At 48.9% G+C, this 20,326-nt stretch overlaps 1 protein-coding gene and 4 non-coding genes across 5 annotated transcripts in view; 3 read left to right on the forward strand and 2 right to left on the reverse strand.

Moving 5' to 3' along the window:
* The window catches only part of LOC132835355 (myelin-oligodendrocyte glycoprotein-like), a 315,935-nt gene that overhangs the window by 277,041 nt on the left and 18,568 nt on the right, over positions 1 to 20,326 (forward strand). The window lies entirely within an intron of this gene.
* On the reverse strand, positions 9,236 to 9,318 carry trnal-cag (transfer RNA leucine (anticodon CAG)). Its single transcript has one exon. It is a non-coding gene; the product is annotated as a tRNA-Leu (tRNA).
* Positions 12,012 to 12,084, reverse strand: trnav-cac (transfer RNA valine (anticodon CAC)). Its single transcript has one exon. It is a non-coding gene; the product is annotated as a tRNA-Val (tRNA).
* On the forward strand, positions 16,283 to 16,355 carry trnak-cuu (transfer RNA lysine (anticodon CUU)). The gene has a single exon. It is a non-coding gene; the product is annotated as a tRNA-Lys (tRNA).
* trnak-cuu (transfer RNA lysine (anticodon CUU)) lies at positions 16,563 to 16,635 on the forward strand. The gene has a single exon. It is a non-coding gene; the product is annotated as a tRNA-Lys (tRNA).

The raw sequence follows: 20,326 nt of genomic DNA on the forward strand, positions 1-20,326 counted from the left end.
TTTGCCCAAAACTTCGATTCTCCTGCTCCTCCGATGCTGCCTGACCTGCTGTGTCTTTCCAGCATCACAGTCTTGACTATGATCTCCAGCATCTGCAGTCTTCACTTTTTCTCATCTTTAAACTTTGAGCACCATTCACTTCCTCTTTGTCCAGATGACTCCACATAAATTCTCTCTTTCTCTTCTCTTTCTATTTGGTCTCTATTATTTACCCCTCCCAGCCACCCTATGTTCTGTATAAAAACAATCCTCTTCCATGCTACCTTCTGTTCTGTGGAAGAGTCCCTGAACATAAACCATGGACTCCAGCTGATTGTCACCATGGCAATGGTGAGGCCTACCATGAGGTTGAGGCCAAGTACGAGGTTGAGGCCTAGTTATTATATGCTCAGCCATGACTGATAAAAGCAGAGCATCCCATATGCACCTTTACCGTCCTAATCACATGCTCTGCTGACTTCAGGGATCTGAAGTTGGATTTTGAACTCGCATAGTTTTCACCAGCAAGATGGAGGCCAAGAGGGTGACCTGATAGAGCTTTACAAAATAATGGGAAGCATAGGTAATGTGGATATCGGAGGCATCAGACAGGTCAGCTGGTTCAAAGTGTGAGGAGGCAAGTTTAGGGAAGAAGTGAGGGGAAATCTATTCACTCAGAGGCTGGTGGGTGCCAATGGAGGTGGTGAATGCAGGCATGTTAGCAACGATTAAAGCATACCTTGATGAACACATGGACATGGGCAATAAGGAATAGATCTATATAAAGGTTGGAATTGGCGCAGGATGGTGGGCCTGTTCCTAAGTTGTATTGTATTGTATCAGTAAATAATTACCCCCAAGATCTTTCCATTCGTGTGAGCTACCCAGTGTCCTGCCATTCATTAAATGCTCCCTCACCTTGTTTCTTCTTTCAACATCGAAGTATACAAAATTATGAGGAGCATGGATAGGGTGGATAGTCAGAGTCCCTTTCACCAGAGTGTAACTGTCAAATACTAGAGGACATTGGTTTAAAGAGAGGGGCAGCGCTAGTTTAAAAGTCATGTGAGAGGTAAGGCTTTTGTCCAGACTCTCAGTCCTAGCAGTATCAGTTCATACAGACATACATCTATCAAACTCTCTCTCTCTCATATATACACTTTACAGGCTGCTGCTTTGTCAGACAAGGAGGGCACAAGTATTCTCAAACAATTAATCCACATTACCCCTCTCCCGCACTGTGGCCCTTAAGAATTCTATCTGGTCCATCAAATGAGGTTGGATAATTCCCACCAGTTTTTTGGGTTAGCTCTCCTCCAGAGAGGTGAAAGGGGTGGGTTATTGGGGGTGAGTTGAAGCACTGTGGGAGTTAGGTGTAGAACAGTGTCCAAAGGGTAGTGTTGGAAAAAATACAGCAGGTCAGGCAGCATCCGAGGGGGTGGGGGTCAATATTTTGAGCATAAGCCCTTCATTAAGAATGTTGGGGGTGGGGGTGGCCCATGGAGCTGAAAGATAAATGGGAAGGGGAGTGGGGCTGGGGAGGAAGGTAGCTGGGAATGGTAGGTAGATGAAGTGGAAGGTGTTAGGTCAAGCAGAGTATGGAGCAGATAGGTGGGAAGCAAGATGGACAGTAGGACAGTTCGAGAGGGTGGTGCTGAGTTGGAGGGTTGGATCTGGGATAAGGTGGGGGGAGGAGAGATTGGGAAACTGCTGAAATTGACATTGGTTCTGTGTGGTTGGAGGGTCCCAAGGTGGAAGATGAAGTGTTCTTCCTCCAGTCATTATGTGGCTAGGATTTGGCAGTGGAGGAGGCCAAGGACTTGCATGTCCTCGGCAGAGTTAGAGGGGCACTTGAAGTGGTCTGTATGGTTGTAGAGTTTGTGTGTACCGGGTATGTTCTTGGGAACTTTCCACAGGTTGGCATCTTGTATCCCAATGTCGAGGAGACCACATCAAGAACAATGGACATAGCAGATGAGGTGTTTGGATGTGCAGGAAAATCTCTACCAGATGTGGAAAGATTCTTTCGGGCCTTGGATGGAGGTGAGTGGGGAGGCGTAGGTGCAGGTTTTACACTTCTTTTGGTGGGGAGGCGTGGTCCTAATGAGGGAATGGTCACTGCAGAATGCTGAAAAAAGTGGAGAAGGAACTTTATCTCTGGAGGTGGGGTCTGACTGTAGGTGGGGAAAATGATGTAGGATAATGCATTGTATCCAGAGATTGGTGAGGTGGAAGGTGAGGACTGGGCAGTTCTATCCTTGTTGCAGTTGGAGGAGTGGGATTGAAGGGCAAGGGTGCGGAAAGTGGAAGAGATGCATTGGAGAGCATTGGTGACCACATTGGAGGGGAAATTATGGTCCTTGAGGTAGGGGGTCATCTGGGATGTTCTGGAGTGGAATTGATTCTCCTCGGAACATATACAGTGGAGGCAGAGAAATAGGGACTGATGGGTTGCATTTCTACAGGAGGTGGGGTGGAGTTGATGGGCCAGCTTTGATAAAGGGTCAGTTAGACTTGAAACGTCAGCTCTTTCCTCTTCTTACAGATGCTGCCAGACCTGCTGAGATTTTCCAGCATTTTCTCTTTTGGTGGGTGTTGATGGGTTTGAAGTAGATGTCCGATCGAGTCTGTTACCAGAAATGGAGATGGCGAGGCCCAGGAAGTGGAGGAAGGTGTCTGAAATGGTCGAGGTGAACTTGAGGTCAGATTGGAATGTGTTCGTGAAGTTGATGAACTGTTCAACCTATTTGTGGGAGCACGAGGTGGCGCCGATACAGTCATCGATGTAATGGAGGAAAAGATGGCAAATTGTGCCAGATTAACTTTGGAAGATTAACTGTTTCACGTACCTAATGAACAGACAGGCATATTTGGGGCTCATGCAGGTGCCCATCACTACCCCATTGGTCTGAAGGATTCAAAGGAGATGGGATGCTTTTGGGGTGATGACTCAGCTCTGCTTCACACTGAGCTGAACAGGGAATGGGTTGACGCTGGAGCTTCCTAACTCACTCAGCGCTGCCTTGACACTTCCCACTGGCTCATGTTGCTGTCCATTTTCATTTATCCAAACCCTCCAGCAAGAACCCTCCCTCTTCCTCCAACACAGGCTAAGTGGGCAGAATGGTCACTTCGATGAATGTTTTTTCTCTGAGTTGAGGAAATTATAATTCCCTGGTTGTATTTTTTTCTGAAATTCTCCTGGTTATGATTGGTAAAGGCAGCAGCACTTGGTAATGGAGTTCTCAGTGAAGGGAGCAGCTGCAGAGAGAGAGTCTGTGTATCGCTGCACTCCATCAGACTGTAGGGAGAATTTAGGAGAAAGTGAGGACTGCAGATGCTGGAGATCAGAGTCAAAGAGTGTGGTGCTGGAAAAGCACAGCCGGTCAGGCAGCGTCCGAGGAACAGGAGAGTCGACGTTTCGGTCATCAGCCCTTCATCAGGCACCCGAGAGTATTGAACCTCCTGATTCACTCAGACCAGTGAAAGATCAGGGCGCATCCAAATGGGAGAGAGCTGTTGTTAGGGAAAGGTTGTGTCTGTTTTCAAATGGAGCACATCACCCAACATGGGTCTTGTACCCAACGACCCTGAGATGAAGTGTCTCATGACGCCCCCATCCCATGAACTATCACCAACCACATCCATCATGGCATCTGTGGACAGTGTTAATTTTACCACAAGGTCACACTGCAGTAGTTCATGACATTGAAATGAGCCCTCACTGTTAGGGGTGGGCTGAAACTTTCAAATCAGCCTATTGGGCTATGACCTGATATTGTGAGTCTTGTAACTTTGTCAACACTAATCTAACACCGGCACCTCTGCATCATTAGTAACTAAAAAGGCCCAGTTCTCTCCGAAGGGGTGCAGTGAACACATGGTCTCTCTGCAGCCACTCGCTTTATTGAGAGCTCTATTAGTGCTGCCTTTATTATCGACACACTGCTGCAAAGCCAGAGGCTGCACACGTTCACACTCACTCACAGACGCAGGCGAACAGCTGGGCCAAAAACAGAAATTGCTGGAAAAGCTCAACAGGTCTCACAGCATCAGTGGAGAGAAATTAAAGTTAACGTTTCAGGTCAAGTGACCCTTCCTCAGTTCTGAAATTTGCGAGAAAAGCTCAGCAGGTCTCGCGGCCTCTGTGGAGATGAAGCAAAATTTACTTCTCAGTTCTGAACTTTTCACCAAAATCTGTTTCTGTTTCTGATTTACAGCATCTGCAGTTCTTTCAATTTTTATTTAATTTCTGACACCACATCAACAGGTTGTGTGTTCCAGTCCTGAAGTGTCAATTTTATTACAAGGTGACAATCCAGTCATTCATGACTTTACAATGCGCCCTCACTGTCAGGGGTGGGATTCAAACCTGCATCTCCAGGTGAGACTGTGACCTGAATGCAGTGCTGTTAACCGCTCGAGCATCCTGACACATACCAGCCATGGGCTCCACAATGCTCACAGTCCGGGCAGAATTGGTTCATAAAGGTCAGTCCACACCTCTCGAACTCTAATTCTCTCACACATTTGCCCATTGTACCAACCTGTTCCTGCCCCACCAAGCTCATATATCCCTACCTCGCCACCATTCTCCACCCGCTTGTCCAGTCCCTATCTAACTGCATCTCATGCCCTCCACCATATCGACAATTTCCAGTCCCCTGGCCGTAATGGCCTCCTGTTCACCAAAATGTCCAATCTGTCTACACCTCCATTCCCCACCGGGGTGGTCTGAGATCTCTCAGCTTCTTCCTCGAGCAGAGATCTAAACACTCCCCATTCACCACCCTCTCCTCCACCCGGCTGAACCTAGTCTCTCACTGAACCGTTTCTCCTTTAATTCATCTCACTTCTGCAAAGCAGTGGCTTCAGGCACCAGCATGTGTCGCACAGTTACTTCTGCCCCTTTATGGGATACGTGGAACAAGGACCACTGGCCCCCTCCCACAATTCTGTGTTTTGGTACAGTGATAACGGTTTCAGTGCTACCTCATTCCGGACCTTGAAATATCCGTCCATTTTGTCTCCAATTTCCACCCCACTGTAATTTTCACATTGTCTATCTCCAACATTTCCTTTCCTATTCTTGACCTCGCTCTCTCCATTTCGGAGAATAAACGCTCCACCTCCATCCATTACACAGCCACTGATTCCCAGAGCTACCCACACCACAGCTCATCACACCCCACGTCCTGGAAAGACTCCATCCCATTCTCCCAGTCCCCTCATGTCCCTTCACCGAGTCGCATCTGTTTGAATGATGCCACCTTCCAGATCAGTGCTGTTGACATGGCTTGCTTCCTCCATGACTGTGCTTTCCCACCCACTGTGGCTGACAGGGCCCTCAACCACATTGTGCACATTGGCACAAATGACATAGGTAGAAATAGGGATGAAGTCCTGCAGAGTGATTATAGAGAGCTGGGAATAAAAGATATAAACCGGGATCTCCTTGGGGATAATCTCTGGATTACCTCCAATTCCACATGTTAGATAGGGTAAGAACAGGAGGATATGGCAAATGAATGCATGGCAAAAGAATTGATGTGGGGGAGCGATTTAGATTTTTAGATCTTTTCTGGGGCAGAGGTGACCTGTTCAAGAGCAAAGGGTTGCACCTGAACTGGAGGGGGACCAATATCTTGGCATCCAGGTTTGTTCGTGCTGCAAGGGAGGATGCAAACTGGATTGTCAGAGGGAATTGGATCCTCAACAGCAGGAAGGCTAATGCTGGAAGGAAATACTGTAATTAGAAATAGTAGGTTGAAGAGACAGGTCAGGCTGGAACAAGACAGGGAACAAGGAATGTCTGTCAGATTAAATTGCATTTATTTCAGTGCAAGAGGGCTGACAGGTAAAGCCAGTGAACTCAGGGCGTGGATCGGTTCATGGCACTGGGATATTGCAGCCATTACAGAAACATGGCTAAGGTAGAGACAGGACTGGCAGGTTAATGCATCATGGTACAAGTGCTTTAGGCAGGACAGAGGTGGTGGAAGGAGAGGAGTGGGGTTTGCATTTACGATTAAGGTGAGTGTCACAGCAATAGTCAGAGATGGAGTAGCTAAAGTGTCATCCAGTGAGGTTTTGTAGGCGTAGCTAAGAAATAAGGAGAGGATGGTGACGTTATTGGCCCCCAAATAGTCAACGGGCATTATAGGAAGAAATATGCAGGGAGACTGGGTAGACTTGCAAGAGTAATAGGTTTGTCATAGTAAGGGACTTTAATTTTCCTAACACAGCGTTAAGGGTTTTGATGAGGTGCAATTTGTTAAGTGCGTTCAGTGAAGGTTCCTCAAGCAGGATACAAAGGGCTCTACACGGGATTTGGCAAAACTCAACTTACTCTTCGGAAATAGGGAAGGACAGGTGATGCAGCTGACAGTGGGGGAGCACTTTGAGACCAGTGACCGCAGTTGTATTCATTTTAAAATTGTTATGGAGAGAGGCAAAACTGGTCCAAAGGTTCAAGTTCTAAACTGGGGCAAGGCGGATTTGGATGGGATTAGACAGGGGCTTGCAGGGATTGATTGGAGGAGTTTGTTTGCAGGCGAAGGGACCTCTGGCAAGTGGGAGGCCTTTAAAAGTGAGATATCCAGAGTTTAAGGTCTATACGTTCCTGTGAGGGTGAAAGGCAAGGGTGGCAATAGTGGGGACCCCTGGATGACAAGATATACTGAGGTTTTGAATAGAAAAAAAGGACGCGTGGCTTAGATACATACAGCTGAGATCATGGGAATCTCTGGAGGTACACCGGGTATACAGGAGTTTACAGAAGAAGAAAATCAGGAGAGTGAAAGGGGGGCACGAAATATGGATGAGAAGATTGGGGTGATTCCAAAGTGGTACGTTCAGTATATTAAAGGATAAAGAATAACTAGAGAGAATAGGGTCCCTCAATCACACAGCACCATAACCTGGCATTGTGTCATCAGATCTCGTGTTAGGGTTCCTGGTGACTTGAACAAAGTGCCTTTCCCATCCAGGATATTCTGGAGGCCCTTGCTCACTCACACTGTCCTGGGCCATACACACACACACACACACACTCACAGAGAGTTTCTCACTGACGCAGCGCTGCCTTTGCACACCTCCCACTGGCTCATGCTGCTGCCAATTCCCATTTACCCAAACCCTCAGTGAGAACCCCTCCCCACCTTCCCAGCTCCTCCAGCTGGGACTAATGAATACAAGAGTGAGCTCCTCTCCCATTGGGGAGAGCCAACACCTCATTTGGAGGAGGTCGGGTTTGATGAGAGGATGGAAAATATCATTTGTTCAAATCTCCGGCAGCAGAGAGATTTGATTACACAATGCCAGGTGATGGTGCTGAGTGATTGAGGGCCTTATGGGACCATATTCTTTCTCTTGTTATTCTTTCTTTCATTAGATATATTTAAAGTACCTTTTTGGAATCACCCTAATCTTCTCAGCCAAAGCTACCTCGTGTCCACTTTTCGCCCTCCTGATTTCCTTCTTCAGTAAACCCCTGTATCCCCTCTTTACCTCCAGCGATTCCCTTGTCCATCTCTTCCTTCCAACCTATCCGCTCCACCCTCCTCTCCGATCTCTCACCATTTACCTATATCACTCTCAGCTACCTACCCCCAACCCCAACCCAAAAAACGCACCATCCCCTCGGCTCACAGCCTCAATCCAGGTGAAGGGCTTTTGCCCAAAAGGTTGATTCTCCTGCTCCTGTTGCTGCCTGACCTGCTGTGCTTTTCCAGCAACACACTCAGGACTCTGACCTCCAGCATCTGCAGTGGTCATTCTCTCCGACAATGGGAGAGAGAGCCTGGATCTCAGGGATGTGACTCCAAGATCCATGTTGGGTGACTGACGTCTTTTGATACACACACCTTCTCTCTAACAGCTCTCTGTCCCACTCCGCAATCTCCCCGACCTCTCACTGACCCTGTCCCCAGGAATCAATTCTCAGCTTCGAATGGGGAATGTGAGAGTTTGGGCCTGTTTCCCGTAAGCAAGAAAAAGGCAGAAAGCTGCACAACGTTGCCACCCAGGGTCGAAGTAGGGGTTTTTTTGCGTGTGAGGCGAACGTGATAACCACGACACTACGGAAATTGCTCTGGAGCACGGCTTTTGCCCCTTCTCGCCTAAGCCAATTTATGTAATTTCAACCCTGGGATACTTGCTGTTTCTGTGTATAAGCCTCAATATATCTTGTCATCCCGGGGTCCCTACTATTGCCACCCTTGCCTTTTCACCCTCACAGGAACGTATAGACCTTAAACTCTCTCTCTCTCTCTCTCTCTCTCTCTGTCTCTGTCTCTCTCTCTAACCATTTCTGTCCCTGCATCTCCCCACTCCATCTCTCTCTCTCTTTGTGTGTGAGAGAGAGCTTGACGGTTGTGACAGTGTAAATGCTGCAGGTTGTGAGTGTGTGGGAGAGAGGTGATTGCAGGATCCCCCCACAGCAGCAGAAGGAGGAGGAACCTGGATGAGTTGTGTCAAATCCAAGCTGTGGATTGTGAGTAATGTCGGTTGTATTTTCCGATTCCCAGCACTTGTGTATTTGAAACAGAAAACATCACTGGGGAAATAGAGGGAACAAATGGACCACAACCAGGCACAAGGTAGGAGCAGCGGGCAGTGTGAAGCCCGGCTAGCTCAGTTGGTTGAGCATGTTGCTTGTTAAAGACACTGTCACTGATCTGAGTTCAGTGATGGGTATGCACAGACACTCTCTCTCCCCGAATCTGCTCATTCTACTGAGAGATCCATTACAGAGTGCCACTGCCTTTATCATCGACACTGGCGGAGGGTCTGTGCTGTACACAAACAGTTTTTGTAAATCATCCGGGAACAATAATGTTAACATGATCACAGTCCAGTCAGTGGTGAATTTGAAAACAAGACGCTCATTATCAGGAGTGGGACTCAAGCCCACGCCTCCACAATAGACTGCTACCTGAACGCAGTGACTTAGACGGCTTGGCCACCCGGACTGACACAACAACCCTGTGTCCCTCCCCTCTCCCCTCACAAGTAAAGTCACGCAGTAACAGTCCACCCACTTCTCTCAAATTCAGCCACATTGAAACGTCCAAGCCACTGGCTCCACAAAGCGGGAGAAGGGTGTTGAAAAACTTATTAGCCAGGATTGAATGGTAGAGCATACTCGATGGGCCGAATGGCATAATTTCTGCTCCAGTGTCTTCCTCGCAAACTGCATCTTTCACACTGCAGTCCACAGAAGAGGCACTGGGGAATTTGAAAACGAAGCACCTATTGTCAGGAGTGGGGTTCGAACCCACGCCTCCAGAGGAGACTGCGACCTGAACGCAGCGCCTTAGACCGCTCGGCCATCCTGACTCACGCTCAGCAGCGCCTCCTCACAGGCAAACTCAGTAAGGAGCAGTTCCACCACAGAACACACCAGATGGCTTCCTCCTTTGGAGACCGCAATTTCCCTTCCCACGTGGTTAAAGATGCCCTCCAACGCATCAGTCCACATCCCGCACCTCCGCCCTCAGACCCCATCCCTCCAACCATAACAAGGACAGAACCCCACCTGGTGCTCACCTTCCACCCTCCAAACTTTCGCGTAAACCAAATCATCCGCCTACATTTCCACCACCTCCAAAATGACCCCACCACCAGGGATACATTTCCCTCCCCAACCCTTTCCACCTTCCGCAAACACCATTCCCTCTGTGACTACCTGGTCAGGTCCACACCCCCCAACAACCCACCCTCCCATCCTGGCACCTTCCCCTGCCACCGCAGGAATTGCAAAACCTGCGCCCACACCCCCTCCCTCACCTCCATCCAAGGCCCTAAAAGAGCCTTCCACATCCATCAAAGTTTCATCTGCACATCCACTAATATCAGTTATTGTATCCGTTGCTCCCGATGCGGTCTCCTCTACACTGGGGAGACTGGACGCCTCCTAGCAGAGCGCTTTAGGGAACATCTCCGAGACACCCGCACCAATCAAAAACACCGCCCTGTGGCCCTACATTTCAACTCCCCCTCCCACTCTGCTGAGGACATGGAGGTCCTGGGCCTCCTTCACCGCCGCTCCCTCACCACCAGATGCCTGGAGGAAGAACGCCTCATGTTTCGCCTCGGAACACTTCAACCCCAGGGCATCAATGTGGACTTCAACAGTTTCCTCATTTCCCCTTCCCCCACCTCACCCTAGTTCCAAACTTCCAACTCAGCACTGTCCCCATGACTTGTCCTACCTGCCTATCTTCCTTTCCATCTACCCACTCCACCCTTCCCCCGTGACCTATTACCTTCATCCCCTCCCCCACTCACCTATTGTACTCTATGCTACATTCTCCCCACTCCCACCCTCCTCTCACTTATCTCTCCACCCCTTATCTCTGCCTGTACTCCTGATGAAGGGCTTTTGCCTGGAACGTCGATGTTACTGCTCCTCGGATGCTGCCTGAACTGCTGTGCTTTTCCAGCACCACTCTAATCCAGAATCCACACAGTAACAGTCCACGCACATCTGTCGAATTCGGCCACACTGACACCTCCAAGCCACTGGCTCCACAAAGCGGGAGAAAGGGGTTGAGAAACCTATCAGCCATGATAGAATGGCAGAGCAGATTCGTTGGGCCGAATGGCCTAATTTCTGCTCCAGTGACTTCAGGTCTTTCTCGCACCCTGCAGCTTTCACATTGTGTCTCAGCATTGCCACACCGTCCAAGCTCACACACACAGAGACACAGACAGACAGAGAGACAGAGAGAGATAGGTACATAGTGAGAAATACAGACACCGGGTGAGTGAGGACAGAGAGAGAGAGAAATACAGACAGAGAGAGGGAGATGCAGAGACAGAGAGGGACATAGCGAGAGAGAGGGAGATTCAGAGGGAGAAAAATATAGAAAGAGAGAGACAGGGGGTGATACAGACACCGAAACAGAGGTGGAGATACAAAGAGACTCTCAGTGTCAGCGTCTGCACAGCACTTTGCACAGAAGTAGCCAATATCCTGGCGCTGCCATTGTGTCTAATCACATTGAATCACAGACAAATGGTTCCCCAGTTTGATCCTGGGTGGAGACATTATGCCTTGCTTTCTGTCTTACTCCTCCCTCAGGGAACTGGCCCAAACTCACACCCCTCACTCTTATTTTCCCTTACTGTCCTGCCACCCAGTCGTTCAGCGCAGATTTCGGACTGAACAATGTGTCAAAGGAGAGTCATCGAGTCCTAGCCCACAGTTAATCCATTTGCCTGCAGACTATGGGGTAATTGAGCAGGGCCAATCCACCCGACAACTGGGGGCTCACGCAGTCTTTGGGCTCTGCTGACACCTCAGCTAAATATGTGGACATACGGTTGATAAACGTACAGACCTGTATATTCAAATGATAAATTCTGATCTCTGTATGCAAATGTTTGCGTATGTATGGTATGACCAACTGTTTTATGAATAAAGTATATTTTTGAAATAAAGGAAGAGACTGGAGGAAGAAAGCCTCATGTTTCGTACTGGGACCCTTTAGCCACACGGGATGTGGATTTTACTAGTTTCCTCATTTTTCCCTACCCCCACCTTATCCCAGATCCAAGCTTCTAAATCGGAACTGCCCTCCTCTCTGACTTATCACCATTGCCCCCACTTCCATCGACACATCGCACTTTCAGCTATCTTATCCCCAAACCCACACCCCCTCCCCCTCGGCTCACAGCCTGATTCCTGATGAAGGCCGTCTGCCTGACACTTTGATTCTCCAGCTCCTGATGCTGCCTGACCTGCTGTGCTTTTCCAGCACCACACTCAGGACTCTGATTTCCAGTCCTCCATCTCTCTGACAGTGAGAGAGAGCCTGGATCTCAGGGATGTGGCTCCAAGATCCATGTTGGGTAACTGACGTCTTTAGAAACACACACCTTCTCTCCAACAGCTCTCTGACCCACTCCAAAATCTCCACTGACCTCTCACTGACGCTGTCCCCAGGAATCAATTCTCAGCTTCGGATGGGGGAACATGTGAGTGCGGGCCTTTTTCCCGAAAGGAAGATAAAAGCACCGCAGCATAATGTTCCCACCCAGGATCGAACCAGGGACCTTTCGCGTGTGAGGCGAACGTGATAGCCACTACACTATGGGAACAATGCGTTGGCATCGGGCTTGTACATGTCTAAGTCCACCTGGGGATAGCCTGAAATACATTGGTAATCTATCCAATTTCAGTCCCATTTCCATCCACATGTCACATTTTCAGCTGCGTTTCCCCCAGACCCACTCCCCCTCCCATTTATCTCTCCATCCCGTTGGCTCACAATCCTCATTCCTGGCGAAAGGCTTTTGCCTGAAACGTCGATTCTCCTGCTCCTCGGATGCTGCCTGACTTTCTGTGCTTTTCCAGCACCACAGCCTCGACTATGATCTCCAGTATCTGCAGTCCTCACTTTTTCCCATCTTTAAACTTTGAACACCGTTCACTTCCTCTTTGGTCAGCTGACTCAACATAAATTCTCTCTTTCTCTTCTCTTTCTCTTTGGTCTCTCCCTCATTTCCTCCTCCCCGCCAACCTCGCTTCTGTATACATATAAAAAATCCTTTTCCTAATTTGGAGGTGCCAGTGTTGGGCTGGGGTGTACAAAGTTAAAAATCACGTAACACCAGGTTCTAGTCCAAGCGGTTCGATTGGAAGCAACAGCTTTCAGAGCGCTGCTCCTTCATCAGGTGGGTGTGGAGGACGCAGTTGTAAGACACACAATTTACAGCAAAAGTTTACAGTGTGATGTAATTGAAATTATACATTGAAAAATACCTTGACTGTTTGTTAAATCTCTCATCTGTTCGAATGACCATGATAATTTAACTTCTTTCATATGTAATTCACAAAACTTTTTCCAAAAGTTACATTCTCAGGTTAACTGTAACAATTGGTAAAAGAAAAATGAGGTCTGCAGATGCTGGAGATGCAGTTGAAAATGTGTTGCTGGTTCCTGATGAAGGGCTTATGCCCGAAACGTCGAATTTCCTATTCCTTGGATGCTGCCTAACCTGCTGTGCTTTAACCTGCAACACATTTTCAACTGTAACAATTGGTATCAGCCCAGATAAGATGTTGAAGGTGTTCGCCCCCTGTGTTCTGTTGTCGGTGCCATAATGTTCAGACTGATTCCAACCTAAAAAAAAATGAGTTAATAGAGGCTTAGATAGATTCATGCAGTTTTTTGAGCAAAGTAACTCTGCAAGTACAAATTCACCCCACAAGTGCATACGTGTATATGGGTTTTTCTCTTTCTCATGCAACTCAGCCAGCATTGTATACCTTATACGCTGCAGGCAAGGATGCCCTGAGGCATGGTACATTGGTGAAACCGAACAGAGGCTGCGACAACGGATGAATGGGCGCCACACAACAATCAACAGACAGGAGTGCACTCTCCCAGTTGGAGAACACCTCAGCAGTGCAGGACCTACAACCTCAGACCTTCGGGTGACCATCCTCCAAGGTGGCACGGTGGCACAGTGGTTGGGGTGGCACGGTGGCACAGTGGTTAGCAACGCTGGCTCACAGCGCCAGGGACCTAGGTTCGATTCCTGCCTCAGGCGACTGACTGTGTGGAGTTTGCACGTTCTCGTGGGTTTCCTCCGGGTGCTCTGGTTTCCTCCCACAGTCCAAAGATGTGCGGGTCAGGTGAATTGGCCATGCTAAATTGCCCGTCAGCGGGTCGGTGTGGACTTGTTGGGCCGAAGGGCCTGTTTCCACACTGTAAGTAATCTAATCTAATCTATAGATGACCACCATTGCACTACACACACCCACCTACAGACAGACTCACTCACAACTCACATGTGCACTCTCTCTCACAGACACACACAGACACAAACACACAGTCACACACATCCACACACACACACAGACACACACAGACACACGCAAGGTCACACATACACAGACACGCACAGTCTCACACATGCACACATACATAAACATACACACACAGACACACACACAAACTCACTAACACTCACACACAAACACACATTTATCAAATGCATTCTCTCTCATATACATATTTTACAACTTGTTGCTTTGTCAGAAAGGGGGGGGGAGGAAAAAATATTCTCAAACCATTAATGCACACTACCCCACACGCACACACCGTGGTCCTTAACAATTCCACCTGGTCCATCAAATGAGGTTGAATGATTTCCCACCAGATTTGTGAGTTAGCTCCCCTCCAGCAGGATGGAAGGGCGAATTATTAGTGGTGAGGTGAAGCATTTCAGGAGAGAGATATAGAACAGTGTCAAAGGGTAGCAGCAGGGTGGGAGTTGTTGAGTTTGAAGTGGATGTCTGCATTGAGTCAGTCGCCAGAAATGGAGATGGGGAGGTCCAGTAAGCGGAGGAAGGTGTCTGAGGTGGTCCAGGTGAACCTGAGGTCAGGGTGGAAGGTGTTGGTGAAAAGAGCAATAGGTCAGGTGGCATCCGAGGAGCAGGGGAGTCAACATTTCAAGCATTAGCTCTTCATCAGGAATGCAGTGGCCCATTGGGGCTGAGAGATAAATGGTAGGGGGAGTGGGGCTCGGGGAGGAGGGAGGTAGCTGAGAAGCGGAAAGTGATGGCGATAGATCGGAGCAGTGTGTGGAGCAGATAGGTGGGAAGGAAGTTCAAGAGGGCAACCCCAAGTTGGAGTGTTGTATCTGGGATAAGGTGGGAGGAAGGGAGATTGGAAAACTGTTGAAATTGAAATTGAGTCTGCGTGGGCAGAGGGTCCCAAGGCAGAAGATGAAGCGTTCTTCCTTCAGTCATTGGGTGGCTGGGATTTGGCATTGGAGAAGACCCAGGACTTGCATGTCCTTGGCGGAGTGGGAGGGTAGTTGAAGTGGTTGGCCACATGTCATTACAGTTGTTTAGTGTGTGTGTCCCGCAGTTGTTCTCTGGGACATTCCATAAGTTGACATCCTGTCTACCCAATGTAAAGGAGACCACATCGAGTGCATGGACACAGCAGATGAGGTGTTTGGATATGCAGGAAAATCTCTACCAGACGTGGAAGGATCCTTATGGACCTTGGATGGAGACAAGTGGGGAGGTGTAGGTGCAGGTTATGGTCCTTGAAGCAGGAGGTCATCTGGGATGTTCTGGAGTGGAATTGATTATTCTGGGAGGAGATGTGGCGGAGGCAGAGAAATTGGGACTGATGGGTTGCACTTTTACAGGAGGCGCGGTGGGAGTTGGTGGGTTTGAAGTGGATGCCCGCTTTGTGTCAGTCACAGGATATGGAGATGGAGAGGTCCAGTACATGGAGGAAGGTGTCTGAGATAGGGGTATTGGGAAGCAATGACTTTTGAATGGCTTTTGATACAGACAGACTCTAATCTCACACCTTCAATGCATTGTCTGAGCTGAGAATTCACCTTTATATATATATATTTAAAACCTTGTTATCTCGAGAATGACAGTTCAAAGAAGTTCTGGGATTTACATATTACTGCTCCGAAACCTGCAACCCTTTCTCAATGGTGAAAGACTTAACACCAATCTAGGTTTGTTCAATATATTCTTTCAGTTGCATGACACTGATCTTTTGCTATAAATTCTGTGTCTTGTGATCCTGCTCCACAACTCCCTGATGAAGGCGCAGAACTCAACAGACATTGTTTCCAAATAAATCTGTTGGACTATATCCTGGTGTTGTGAGATTTGTAACTCTATCTTGTGAAGGCACAGCTACAAACACACTGCACTTACAAACCATAAATACCTGCAGCAGCTCAATCTGCTGTTTCTATTTGCAAAATATCTCTCTGAGATTAAGGCACAGCACCGACCTCACTGGGTATGGAGGTCAAATGCACTCGTCAAAGCAGCTGGGAGGAACTGAAATGCTCCATTATATCTGCCTGTGATGACTCAAAAGAGAAAAGTTTACTTCTTTCACAACTGAAGTCAGGAAGTGTGTCCCAGCTCTTGCTCAGAGATTTGACCTGTTCACAGTGAATCACAGGGGTGACTCCAAGCCAGAAATGACATGTACAAAGGTCAGGCATTTGTGAAGTTTCCATGGTGTAGTGGTTGTCACGTTCGCCTCCTCCGTGTACGGTTCGCAATTCGATCCTGGATGCTGTCAACGTGCTTTATCTTATGTTTTTCCCCTCCTTCATGGAAGGGGGCCAAATCTCACAGAGTGACTTGCTGGCGACACAGAGTTGTGTAGACTCAGCCTCTGAGAGTCACTCTCTCTCTCTACATCTCTCTCTCTGTGGATCTGTGTGTTTGCAGTGAGTACATGGGAAAAAGGTAATTGCCAATTCCCCCCACAGCAGTAGAAGGCCATGCATTTGCGTAGCCCAGCTAGCTCAGTCGGTAGAGCATGCGACTCTTAATCTCAGGGTCGTGGGTTCGAGCCCCACGTTGGGCGATGGGCTCCCCTTTTAAAACACACACACATTCCCGAACAACAGCTCTCTCCCATTTGGACGCGCCCTGATCTTTCACTGCTCTGAGTCAATCAGGAGGCTCAATACTCTCGGGTTCCTGGTGAAGGGCTTTTGCCCGAAACCCCGATTCTCCTGCTCCTCGGACGCTGCCTGACCTGCTGTGCTTTTCCAGCACTACCCTCGGCAAGGCCCGGCTAGCTCAGTCGGTAGAGCGTGAGGCTCTTAATCTCAGGGTCGTGGGTTCGATCCCCACGTTGGGCGATGGGCTCCCCTTTTAAAACACACACACATTCCCGAACAACAGCTCTCTCCCATTTGGTATGCGCCCATGTCTTTAGTGGCACAGTGGTTAGCACTGCTGCCTCACAGCACCAGGGACCTGGGTTCAATTCCCGCCTCAGGCGACTGACTGTGTGGAGTTTGCATGTTCTCCCCGTGTCTGTGTGGGTTTCCTCCAGGTGCTCCGGTTTCCAAAGATGTGCGGGCAATTCAGGTGAATTGGCCATGCTAAATTGCCCGTAGTGTTAGGCAAGGGGTATATGTAGGGGTGCGGGTGGGTTGCGCTTCGTGCGTGTCAGTGTGGACTTGTTGGGCCGAAGGGCCTGTTTCCACACTGTAAGTAATCTAAACTAATCACACTTCCCTCTGATCTGCAGTCCTCACTTTCTCCTAATTTCTCCCTGCAGTCTGATGGAGTGCAGCGACACACAGACTCTCTCTCTCTCTCTGCAGCCGCTCGCTTCACTGAGAGCTCCATTACCCAGTGCTGCTGCCTTTCCCACCGACACTGGGGGAGGATGAGGGCTGCACTCACTCACAGACACAAACTGTAACCTGCGGCGCTGTAAACCCGCCTGGGGCAGGGGAAGCGAGTCTGACTCCCCAGCAGCAGGTGCCTTGCGGGGGTGGGGGTGGGTTAGGGGTCAGTTTTATCACAAGCTCACACTCCAGTTCATTTATGAGGTTAGAAAAAAAAATAAACGCACACAATCAAGAGAGAGACAAAAACCGTCAGTTCAAAGACAAGCTGCAGCTTAAATCAGCACTTGAGACCGCTCGGCCAGCCTGACACATACTAACCCCACCCCATTCCGTGCTCAATCTTCACACGAAGGCTGAGTCCAGTCAGTGTCTGCACACACCTCTCTGTTCACACACACTTCTATCAAACTCTCTCACTCACCCACATTCCAGCCTGTTGTTTTGTCAGCACCCCCCCCCCCCCACCCCACCCTCACTTGAGTACAAATGTACACAAACAATGATGCTTTATTCCCACCTCTGCCCTGAAGGACCCCGTCTCGCCAATCAAATCTTGCAGCAGGGCTCAGTGAGACTTGAGCAATGTGCTTTTCACAGCCCGGACACTAGGGGGGGCCCTACACGATTACATTGAACTGGGCATCACACTTCATATCTCTCTCTCTCTCTCTCTCTCTCTCACACACACAACACACACACACACACACACACAGTCTCTCTCTCACACACGCAGTCTCATAACTATGTCTCTGGTGGTGAAGTCTGACTGTAGGTGACAGAAATGGTGGAGGATGATGCATTGTATTCAGAGATTGGTGAGGTGGAAGGTGAGCACAAGGGGGTTTCTATCCTTGTTGCGGTTGGAGAGTTGGGGTTCAAGGGCAGAGGTGTGGGAAGTGGAGCAGTTGTACTGGAGGGCATCGTTGACCTCCTGGGAGGGAAAATTATGGTCCTTGAAGTAAGAGGTCATCAGGAGTGTTCTGGAGTGGACTTGATTCTTCTGGGAGCAGATGCGGTGGAGGCAGAGAAATTGGGACTGATGGGTTGCAGTTTTACAGGAGGCGGGGACGGAGTTGGTGGGTTTGAAGTGGATGTCCACTTTGTGTCAGTCACAGGGTATGGAGATGGAGAGGTCCAGGAAGTGGAGAAAGGTGTCTGAGATAGGGGTATTTGGAAGCAATGACTTTTGACACAGACAGACTCTAATCTCACACCTTCAATGCATTGTCTGAGCTGAGAATTCACCTTATATATATATAAAACCTTGTTATCTCGAGAATGTGAGTTCAAAGAAGTTCTGAGATTTACATATTACTGACCCGAAACCTGCAACCCTCTCTGAATGATGAAAGACTTAATACCAATCTAAGTTTGTTCAATATATTCTTTCAGTTGCATGACACTGTGATCTTTTGCTGTAAATTCGGTGTCTTACGATCCTGCTCCACAGCTCCCTGATGAAGGAGCAGAACTCAACAGCCATTGCTTGCAAATAAACCTGTTGGACAATACCCTGGTGTTGTGAGATTTTTAACTCTATCTTGTGAAGGCACAGCTACAAACACACTGCACTGACAAACCACAAATACCTGCAGCAGCTAAACCTGCTGTTTCAATTTGCTAAACGTCTTTCTGACACTTGATGGCACAGCACAGACCTCACTGGGTATGGAGGTCAAAAGCACTCGTCAAAGCATCTGGCCGGAAGTGAAATGCTCCATCTATCTGCCCAAAAGAGAAAGTCTACCTGTTTCACAACTGATGTCAGGAAGTGTGTCCCAGCTCTTGCTCAGAGATTTGACCTGGTCACAGTGAATCACAGGGGTGACTCCAAGCCAGAAATGACATGTACAAAGATCAGGCATTTGTGAAGTTTCCATGGTGTAGTGGTTGCCATGTTCGCCTCCTCCGTGAACCGTTCCCAATTCGTTCCTGGATGCTGTCATCGTGCTTTGTCTTATGTTTTTCTCCTCCTTCATGGAACTGGGCCAAATCTCACAGCCCCATCCCCTCATTCCTGATGAAGGATTCATGTTCGAAATGTCGATTCTCCCACTCCTGGGATGCTGCCTGACCGCCTGTGCTTTCCAGCACCAACGCCTTTGACTCTGATCTCCAGCATCTGCAGTCCTCACCTTCTCCCGTGACATCAAGTGGCCGAAAGACATCTTGCAAAAAGAAACAGCAGGTTGAGCTGCTGCAGGTATTTGTAGTTTGTCAGTGCAGTGTGTTTGATTGGAGCTACGCCTTCACAAGATAGGGCTGTGTTTGGGCAGGTTCACAGGCTGTAACAGAGATCTGGTCAATCTTATTTTTATTCAGAGAAAAGCTAATGGTAGACCTGGGAATTGCATCCAGGTCCCAGACAGGGGCAGCAGAGAGTCAGATAACTGCAAGTTCACAGAGAGTGAACTCTTGGAGAGCAGTTGCGGATGCTCTCTCCTGACCTTACAAGGGAATGGATGAGGTTGGTGATGGTTCATGAGATGGGGGTGTCGCCTGGTGAGGCCAGAGGGTGTTACCCGTCCCTAATTGCCCCTTGAACTGAGTGGCTTGCTGGCGACACAGAGTTATGTCGACTCAGGCTCTGAGAGTCACTCTCTCTCTCTACATCTCTTTCTCTCTGTGGATCTGTGTCTGCAGTGAGTGCAAGGGAAAAAAGTAATTGCCAATTCCCCCCACAGTAGTAGGCGGAAAGGCGGGAGCGAGGCCCGGCCAGCTCCGTTGGTGAAGCATGAGAATCTAAATCTCAGGGTCGTGGGTTCGAGCCCCACGTTGGGCGATGGGCTCCAATTTTAAAACACACACACATTCCCGAACAACAGCTCTCTCCCATTTGGATGAGCCCTGATCTTTCACTGCTCTGAGTCAATCAGGAGGCTCAAAACTCTCGGGTTCCTGGTGAAGGGCATCTGCCCGAAACGTCGACTCTCCTGCTCCTCGGATGCTGCCTGACCTGCTGTGCTTTTTCCAGCACCACACACTTCCACTCTGATCTCCAGCATCTGCAGTCCTCACTTTTCCCTAATTACTAGCTGCAGTCTGATGGAGTGCAGCGACACACAGACTCTCTCTCTCTCTACAGCCGCTCACTTCACTGAAGCTCCATTACCCAGTGCTGCTGCCTTCCCACCGACACTGCGGGAGGATGAAGGCTGCACTCACTCACAGACACAAACTGTAACCTGCG

The sequence above is a fragment of the Hemiscyllium ocellatum genome, chromosome 44 (assembly GCF_020745735.1).
Source record: "Hemiscyllium ocellatum isolate sHemOce1 chromosome 44, sHemOce1.pat.X.cur, whole genome shotgun sequence".
In the NCBI taxonomy this organism is placed as follows: Eukaryota; Metazoa; Chordata; class Chondrichthyes; order Orectolobiformes; family Hemiscylliidae; genus Hemiscyllium; species Hemiscyllium ocellatum.